Here is a 9,509-nt window from a genome sequence, read left to right as displayed (position 1 = left end):
AGTCAGTGTTAACGCTAACACTGGGGTCACTAATGCAGCACATAGGGGTTAATTAACAGCCACTGGTCAGTCACTAATGCATCAGTGACCAGTGGAAATACATTAACCCCTCATGCTGCATAATACAAATATCATTGGCAATTAACCACTTGCCGACCCGTCGCAGTACATATACTGCAATGGGATGGCAGCTACAGGCTTACGTCCCTGCCTTTTGCAGAGTTTCTGGCGGATGCTTCCACCCACCTACTTCCCTATGATTTGACACAGCAGGAGACCGTCAGCAGATCTAAGCCAATGATTAATGGTTGGGACCTGCTGATCGGCTGTGTCAAATCACAGCCCAGGGCTCTGTGTTGACAATAAATACAGGGCTCTTTACAGAGGGTGTTAGCTCAATTCTCGTCAGGAGGCAATCACGATGATATTACAGCCCTTCAGTTGCTAACCTCCCAATAGATAATGAATTTCCCCTCCATCCAGCTGGGAGTTATGACGACACACAGCACTCAAACTTAGTGCAGTCACAACTAATTTTATTGCACGTGAAGCTCATATTTAAGGCACATTTGTTGAGCAGGAAAGACTGCTCCCAACCGGTTTTACAATTCATCAGTCAAATTACATATCAGACAGAACAATACATGAAAGGGCCTTTGCTTTTGCCATGCATTTGTGTCAATGTGAGGTGTTCCCGTATAATAATTTGTGTCCTGTGACAGAGTCGCCCCGGCTGCATTCACTTGTCATGTGTTAATGTAAGCAAGTGTCAATTGTTTACGCAACATGTCTTGTAATCTAAATGCTAAGTATCCAACTGACAAGTGTTCGAATTAATGAATCAACAGGTGGTTTAACATGTCGTCTAAATGCAAAATACAGCTGGCTAGTCTGGCTTGTTAAATCTGTAATTGCAGGGGGCCACAGTCTATCGTAGAATGAGCCCTAACAAATGTAATATGAAATATAATTTTTGTAAGGCACGTTGATACACTCTTTCAGAGGGAATGATCGCTTTTTTTTTCTTTTCCCTGCAAAGCATAGAAAATAAACAAATCGATCTGTAGTAAAAAGCGGCACACATTACACATTGTTAGGTACACAATTAAAGCCTTGGTTGCCCCTAGATGTTAACCCCTTTTTAGCCAGTGTCATTTGTACAGTGACAGTGTATAGTATTATCACTGATCACTGTGTATTAGTATCACTGGTGATGAGGCAGCTAGTTAGTTCCCACAAAGTGTTCGTTAGTGTCACTATTACAGTCCCATTATAAGGCTGATCACCACCATTTCTAGCATATATATATATATATATATATATATATATATATATATAATATACACATACATACAGTGCCTTGCGAAAGTATTCAGCCCCCTTGAACTTTGCAACCTTTTGCCACATTTCAGGCTTCAAACATAAGGATATAAAACTGTAATTTTTTGTGAAGAATCAACAAGTGGGACACAATCATGAAGTGGAACAAAATTTATTGGATATTTCAAACTTTGTTAACAAATAAAAAACGGAAACATTGGGCGTGCAAAATTATTCAGCCCCCTTAAGTTAATACTTTGTAGAGACACCTTTTGCTGTGATTACAGCTGTAAGTCGCTTGGGGTATGCCTCTATCAGTTTTGCACATAGAGAGACTGAAATTTTTGCCCATTCCTCCTTGCAAAACAGCTTGAGCTCCGTGAGGTTGGATGGAGAGCGTTTGTGAACAGCAGTTTTCAGTTCTTTCCACAGATTCTAGATTGGATTCAGGTCTGGACTTTGACTTGGCCATTCTAACACCTGGATATGTTTATTTGTGAACCATTCCATTGTAGATTTTGCTTTATGTTTTGGATCATTGTCTTGTTGGAAGACAAATCTCCATCCCAGTCTCAGGTCTTTTGCAGATTCCATCAGGTTTTCTTCCAGAATGGTCCTGTATTTGGCTCCATCCATCTTCCCATCAATTTTAACCATCTTCCCTGTCCCTGCTGAAGAAAAGCAGGCCCAAACCATGATGCTGCCACCACCATGTTTGACAGTGGGGATGGTGTGTTCAGGGTGATTAGCTGTGTTGCTTTTACGCCAAACATAACGCATTGTTGCCAAAAAACTGAATTTTTGTAAAATCTTACCGTAAAATTCCTTTCTCTGAGTCCTACGACAGTCGCCGCCCCTTCCCAAGTCTTCACCAATGGGTATTGACCTTTGCTCCGCAGGAGTAGCTAGGCAACAAGATTTGTTAATAACAAAAGCTTTTAGCATAGACACACCCCTAGGGGCTGTCCCCTTAGTCAATACCTCCCTGCACCAGCATTCCCAACTCAGTTTGGTAGCATAGCAGTAAGAGTACACAAAAACCCCAAAAGAGGGGCGGGGGGGGCGGCGACTGTCGGAGGACTCAGAGAAAGGAATTTTACGGTAAGATTTTACAAAAATTCCGTTTTCTCTTACGTCCTCCGACAGTCGCCGCCCCTTCCCAAGTCTTCACCAATGGGACGTCCCAAAGCAGTGTAGACCTGAGGGGTGGGAGACGCAGCCGCAGAAAAGCAACGCAGTACCCACATCAGAGAAAGGAACCTTACACACAGTAAGAGAACCAACTGGGCAACAGGAAAAAACGTGCTCAACAGGAGCAACAACCCAGGAAAAAACAAGTAACCCAGAGGTAAAACACCCCAACAGCCAAAGACCCAAAAACAGGGGTCCCTAAGGCACTGCCGCACTGAGAACTTTACGGCCAAAAGAGGCATCAGCCGATGCCTGAACATCCACCTTATAGAACTTTGAGAAGGTGTGAACGGATGACCAAGTCGCCGCCTTACACACCTGGGCCACAGAAGCCTGATGCCGGAAAGCCCAAGACGTACTCAAAGACCTGGTAGAGTGCGCTTTCACAGGGAAGGGAGGGACCTTCCCCTTCAAGGCATAGGCCTGCACAATGGTTTGTCTAATCCATTTGGCGATAGTCGCAGCCAACGCCGCCATACCCTTCCGAGGTCCCTCAGGAAGGACAAAGAGGGAACCCGCCTTGCGAAAAGGCTTAGTGGGCGACAGGTAAACCCTGATAGCCCGGACAACATCCAATGAATGTAAGGCAACCTCCTTAGGATGCTTTGGCTTCGCGCAGAGCGAAGGCAAGACAATTTCCTCATTAAGGTGAAAATCCGAGATCACTTTCGGCCGAAAGGACGGGATAGGTCGCAGGACCACCTTATCCTTGTGGATCAAGTAGGGAGAGCTGCAGGACAAAGCCGCCAGCTCCGACACCCTGCGAGCCGAAGTGATCGCCACCAAAAAGGCCACCTTTTTGGACAACAGAGGCAACGAGATCTCCCTGATCTTTTCAAAGGGAGCATGTTGCAACGCGGACAGAACCAGGTTCAAGTCTCAAGTCCCACGGAGGCAAAGGCTCCCTCCGCGGAGGGGCCAAATGGCGCACCCCTTGAACAAAGGTGCGAATCAACGAGTTTGACGCCACAGGGCGCTGAAAAAGGACGGCCAGTGCAGAAATCTGGCCTTTAATCGTGGCCAACGCCAAACGCTGGTCCAGTTTGGAGGAAAGACAACACTCTGGACACCGAGTACGAGCGAGGGGAAAACCCCCTGGACTCACACCAGGCAAAGTATGCTTTCCAAGTACGGTAGTAAATCTTTCCCGACGAGGCTTTTCTAGCCTTGATCAAAGTGGGAATGACCTCAGGGGAGAGACCTCTGTCCTTCAGGACCTGGCTTTCAACAGCCAGGCCGTTAAAGCCAGCGACTGTAAAGCAGGATGGAATATCGGCCCTTGAGACAGGAGGTCTTCTCAAAGCAGCAGACGCCACGGAGCGTCGACTGCCAGATTTACGAGGTCTGCGTACCAAGACCGGCGAGGCCAGTCCGGTGCCACCAGAATCACCGTGTGCGGTTCCGAGGCTAACCTGCGAAGGAGCCTGGACAGCAGCTGAATCGGTGGAAAGGCATACATCAGACGATACTGATGCCAGGGCGCCACTAACGCGTCTGAGGCGTCTGCCTGAGGATCGCGCGTCCTTGCCACGAACCTTTCCACCTTGTTGTTTAGACGAGACGCGAACAGGTCCACATCTGGGGACCCCCACTTCGCGCACAACATCTGGAAGACATCCGGGTGAAGGGACCATTCTCCCTGGTCCAGGGTCTGGCGACTCAGATAATCCGCCTGCCAGTTCTCCACCCCCGGAATGTGAACTGCCGTTATCGCCGGGACGTGCGTCTCGGCCAAGACAGAATGTCGGCTACCTCCCGAGCCGCTCGGGCACTCCTGGTGCCCCCTTGGTGGTTGATGTAGGCCACCGCGGTGGCATTGTCCGTCTGAACCCGAACCGGACGGCCCTGAAGCCGTTCCGACCATTGCAGAAGGCAAAGCTTTATCGCTCGCAATTCCAGAATGTTGATCGGAAGGGAGGACTCCTCCTCCGGCCATGTCCCCTGGGCGGACAGATTGCCCAGGACACCACCCCAGCCCGTCAGGCTGGCATCCGTGGTGACCACCGTCCACAGCAAAGGACAAAAAGACTTGCCACCCGACACTGCCGGGGACTGGAGCCACCACAGAAGACTCTGTCTGGTGCGGTGGCTCAACGAGATCCGCAGATCCAAGGACTCCGGGCGCCCGTCCCACTTCGCCAGAATCTCCGCCTGGAGACCCCGCGTGTGGAACTGGGCAAAGGGGATCGCCTCGAAGGCTGAGACCATCAACCCCAGACATCTCATGCATGTCCGGAGGGATGAGCTGTGGTTGGCCCTGAGGGCCCCGATCTCATCCTGAAGCGTCCGGAGTTTGTCCTCCGGAAGGAAAACTTTCGCCTGTACAGAGTCCAGAATCATCCCCAGATAGGGAAGGCGAACCGAAGGACACAGAGTCGACTTCGGAAAGTTTATGGTCCAACCGAACTCTTGCAGAGTCTGCACCGTGGTGGACAGGTCGGCCATCAGGCTCTGGCTGGCAGTTGACCGTATGAGGAGATCGTCCAGATACCCCAAGACCGCAATACCCTGTGCCCGCAACAGGGCCAGGACCGGCGCCAGCACCTTGGTAAAAACCCGCGGAGCCGAAGCGAGACCGAAAGGTAACGCCACGAATTGGTAGTGTTCCTACGCAATGGCGAATCGAAGGTACCGTTGATGACCCTCGAAGATGGGGATGTGTAGGTACGCATCCTTCAGATCGATGGAGGCCATGAACTCCCCCGGACTCAGGGCAGCCACCACCGAGCGCAGGGATTCCATGCGGAACTTGCGCACCCGCACAAAGCGGTTCAGAGCTTTCAAATCCAGAATCAGACGCACCTTGCCCTCCTTTCTGGGCACAGTGAACAGATTGGAGTAGAACCCCCGAAACCTGTCCCGATGAGGCACCGGGACCACCACTCCTTGGGTCCGCAGGTCCCGCACCGCTAGGTGCAGATCCTGCAAACGCTCCGGAGACAGCTGAAGATTTGAGGGAAAAAATCTGCCCGCCGGCCGAGAGAGAAATTCGATCTTGTAACCAGATCGAACGATTTCCTGAACCCACCTGTCCTGAATGCGGATCAGCCAAGGTTGGAGGAAACCGCGCAGACGTCTCCCCACCCCAGAAACGGGTGAGGGCGTCCCTTCAGGCGGAACTAGCGTGGGTAGTGGAACCGGACTGACCGGATTTTTGCTTACCCGCCCACGGCTTCTTCTGGGAGCCCTGACCCTTGAAGGGCTTGCTCTTGGATTGTGACCGAAAGGCACGAAAGGACCCCTGGGAAGGCCTAAACGAGGGGTTCCGTTTGCCACGGAAAGACTTGTGCTTGGGATTCTGGGGTAAGAGAGTACTCTTGCCCCCAGTAACACCCTTAATCAGAGTATCCAAAGCCTCGCCGAAGAGGCGAGATCCCACGTAGGGAAAATCCGCCAACGTCTTGCGAGAAGATTGGTCCACAGACCTATTCTTCAGCCATATCAGGCGATGGTTGAGCACCGCCACGCCAGACAAACGTGCAGCCAAATTCAAGTCCGCATCACACAAGTACATGACGCCTTGATGGATTTGATCCACCATGGCCAATGTGGTGGGCGGAGCCGAAGCAGCCACCAGGGTGCGCCTGAGCACCTTCGTCCAATCCGCAACTGCCTGGGCCGACATAACCGAAGCAAAAATAGGTTTTAGCATAGAACCAGCAACCATGTAGGCATGACGGGCAAGAGACTCCAATCTCCTGTCCGTAGGGTCCCGGAAAACCGGGGTATCCTCAGAAGGAATCGCAGTAGCTTTGTTCAAAACGGCTACCGCGTGATCCACCTGAGGCGCCACACACCAACGCTCGTCAGTGGATGGCGCGAATGGATAAAGCAGTTTAAATTTATTCGGCACTGTAAAGGGCTTCTTTAAATTGCGCCACTGCTCATTAACCGTATGGTGAAATTCAGCAGGGAAGGGGAAAACCTGCGCAGATTTGCGGGTCCTTTGCGTCCCAAAGGAGGACACCCTAGTAGGAGGAGCTGGCTCATCCTCCAAGTGCAAAGTATCCTTAATGGAAGCGATCAGCTCATCCATGAGTGCAAGCTCTTCAGGCGAGCCAGGGGGAGAAGTATCAACCCCTTCCACCTCCGCCTCCCCCTCAGACCCCACGTGGTCCAGAGATGAGCGAGACCCTGAGAAGGGCACGCCAGCCCCAGCAGCCATATCGCCCTCTGAATCAGAGGAAATGGATAACCTGGCCCTTTTTGCGGATCGTTCAGCCATCAGCATCTGCACCTGAGACACCAAGGATGCCACTACAGTGGCCAGATCGGCCCCCTCGGGGGGTGCAGCAGCCCCCTGGTCCCCCACCAGGGCGGGGGGAAACTTGCTATCCTGAGAATCCATGCCCACAGTATTAAAATCAAATAGGGGTACTGTCCCTTTAACACCCGGCGAGCGCAGCCCACCGCACACTACTGCATGCACCAATCCCACAGGGATAGAGAACACTGAGCAAGGAATGACAGGACAAGAAGGAAAAAAACCTGGAGAGAGCACAAACAGGCTGCTGCCACCGATCGCTGTCCCAGAGAAAGAGGAAGTGATGCAATAACCGGCTGACTATTATAGCCTATGAAGGCTCCGCAAAAATGGCCGCTCAGGCTGAGGGATCGAGGCTACAAGAAAATGGCGCCGACATGTGCTCGAGCGAGCGCGGCCCGCCAAAATGGCGGCAATCAGCGTCAAAACACAGCGCTGTACAGGACAGGGCCATCCACAGTATATTCTTGCAAAAAGAAATGGCGGGCCGCATAGCGGTCGTCGCTCAGGCATGTCTGACTATTCAGTTCCACAGAAACTCACAGCAGAGCGGGAGGTCCCCCCCCCCCCGCTAGCAGCCCAAAAGGCATGCATCCATACAGGGATCTGACAGGGAGCCCGCACAGCACACAGACATGAGGGTACACACAGCCACAGACTGAACACCCATACAGATGGTCCCCAAACAGAAGGTGCTTACCGTACCGGATGGCGTGGGGAGCCTTCTCCAGCGACAAACCGCTATCAGGATGACAGGGAGTGCCGCAGCCAGGACGCAGTGGGCCGCAGCACAAGACCGCAGAATGGCGTCCAGTGAGGTAGCCACCTCACAGGCAGCATCCCTGCAGCGAACAGGGATGGGTCGTTCATAGCACCAGGGCGAACCGTAGCTGAACGCTCGATGGCAGGCTGGAGATCCATCTGGCTCACAGCCCTGGGATCCAGGGCGGCCAGTCCGAGACCCAGCTCCGCATGATCATCTTCATCCGAAGATCCCTAAACTAAAGCTGACAAAATAACAGCTAGTAAAGAAAAGAAAAAAACACTTGAAATAAAATCAAAAAAGGGTAGAAGGCTGAGACTGAAGCCCCAGCACAGGAAAGCCTGCTACTCCTAAGCTAGGCAAGATCAAACTGAGTTGGGAATGCTGGTGCAGGGAGGTATTGACTAAGGGGACAGCCCCTAGGGGTGTGTCTATGCTAAAAGCTTTTGTTATTAACAAATCTTGTTGCCTAGCTACTCCTGCGGAGCAAAGGTCAATACCCATTGGTGAAGACTTGGGAAGGGGCGGCGACTGTCGGAGGACGTAAGAGAAAGTTTGATTTTGGTTTCATCTGACCAGAGCATCTTCTTCCACATGTTTGGTGTGTCTCCCAGGTGGCTTGTGGCAAACTTTAAACAACACTTTTTATGGATATCTTTAAGAAATGGCTTTCTTCTTGCGACTCTTCCATAAAGGCAAGATTTGTGCAGTATACGACTGATTGTTGTCCTATGGACAGAGTCTCCCACCTCAGCTGTAGATCTCTGCAGTTCATCCAGAGTGATCATGGGCCTCTTGGCTGCATCTCTGATCAGTCTTCTCCTTGTATGAGCTGAAAGTTTAGAGGTACGGCCAGGTCTTCGTAGATTTGCAGTGGTCTGATACTCCTTCCATTTCAATATTATCGCTTGCACAGTGCTCCTTGGGATGTTTAAAGCTTGGGTAATCTTTTTGTATCCAAATCCGGCTTTAAACTTCTCCACAACAGTATCTCGGACCTGCCTGGTGTGTTCCTTGTTCTTCATGATGCTCTCTGAACTTTAACACGGACCTCTGAGACTATCACAGTGCAGGTGCATTTATACGGAGACTTGATTACACACAGGTGGATTCTATTTATCATCATTAGTAATTTAGGTCAACATTGGATGATTCAGAGATCCTCACTTAACTTTTGGAGAGAGTTTGCTGCACTGAAAGTTAAGGGGCTGAATAATTTTGCACGCCCAATTTTTCAGTTTTTTATTTGTTAACAAAGTTTGAAATATCCAATAAATTTCATTCCACTTCATGAATGTGTCCCACTTGTTGTTGATTCTTCACAAAAAATTACAGTTTTATATCTTTATGTCTGAAGCCTGAAATGTGGCAAAAGGTCGCAAAGTTCAAGGGGGCCGAATACTTTCGCAAAGCACTGTGTATATAAATTCCATTATATATCTCATCGTTTGTAGGCATTTTAGCTTTCACACAAACACATTAATATACACTTATTTTTTTACTAAAGACAGATTACATTTTGGTCTAAATTTAGGAGGATTTTTTTTTTTTTCTTTATTGGTCGTTTAATAGCAGAAAGTAAAAAATATTTTTTTTTTCCATTTTTTTTTATTTTTATTTGCATATTGAAAGCCAACACCATACAGTGGTGTGCAAATACCACCAAAAGAAAGCTTTTTTTTGTGTGAAGAAATTACAAAAATGTTGTTTGGGTACAGCGTTGCATGACCGTGCAATTACCAGTTAAAATAACACAGTTCAAAAATGGCTGCCCATGCAATTCAATGGGAGAATCAAAAAGCATGAATCTACAGCAAAATGGCGGCCCCAGCGGCACGCCATGCAGTCTCACAGGCCCCCCCAAAGGGGTCCCAGGCGAGAGGCATCAGAGGGGCCCCAGGAAGGGACCCCACCAGGACAAGGCCACCCCTGGAGAAAAAAGCCCCCGCAAGGTAGGACCTACTATGGGTA

This window comes from Pelophylax lessonae (assembly GCF_965119305.1).
Source record: "Pelophylax lessonae genome assembly, chromosome: 5".
NCBI lineage: Eukaryota > Metazoa > Chordata > Amphibia > Anura > Ranidae > Pelophylax > Pelophylax lessonae.
The sequence above is the reverse complement of the archived record's forward strand: the minus strand, read 5'-3'. Positions refer to the sequence as shown.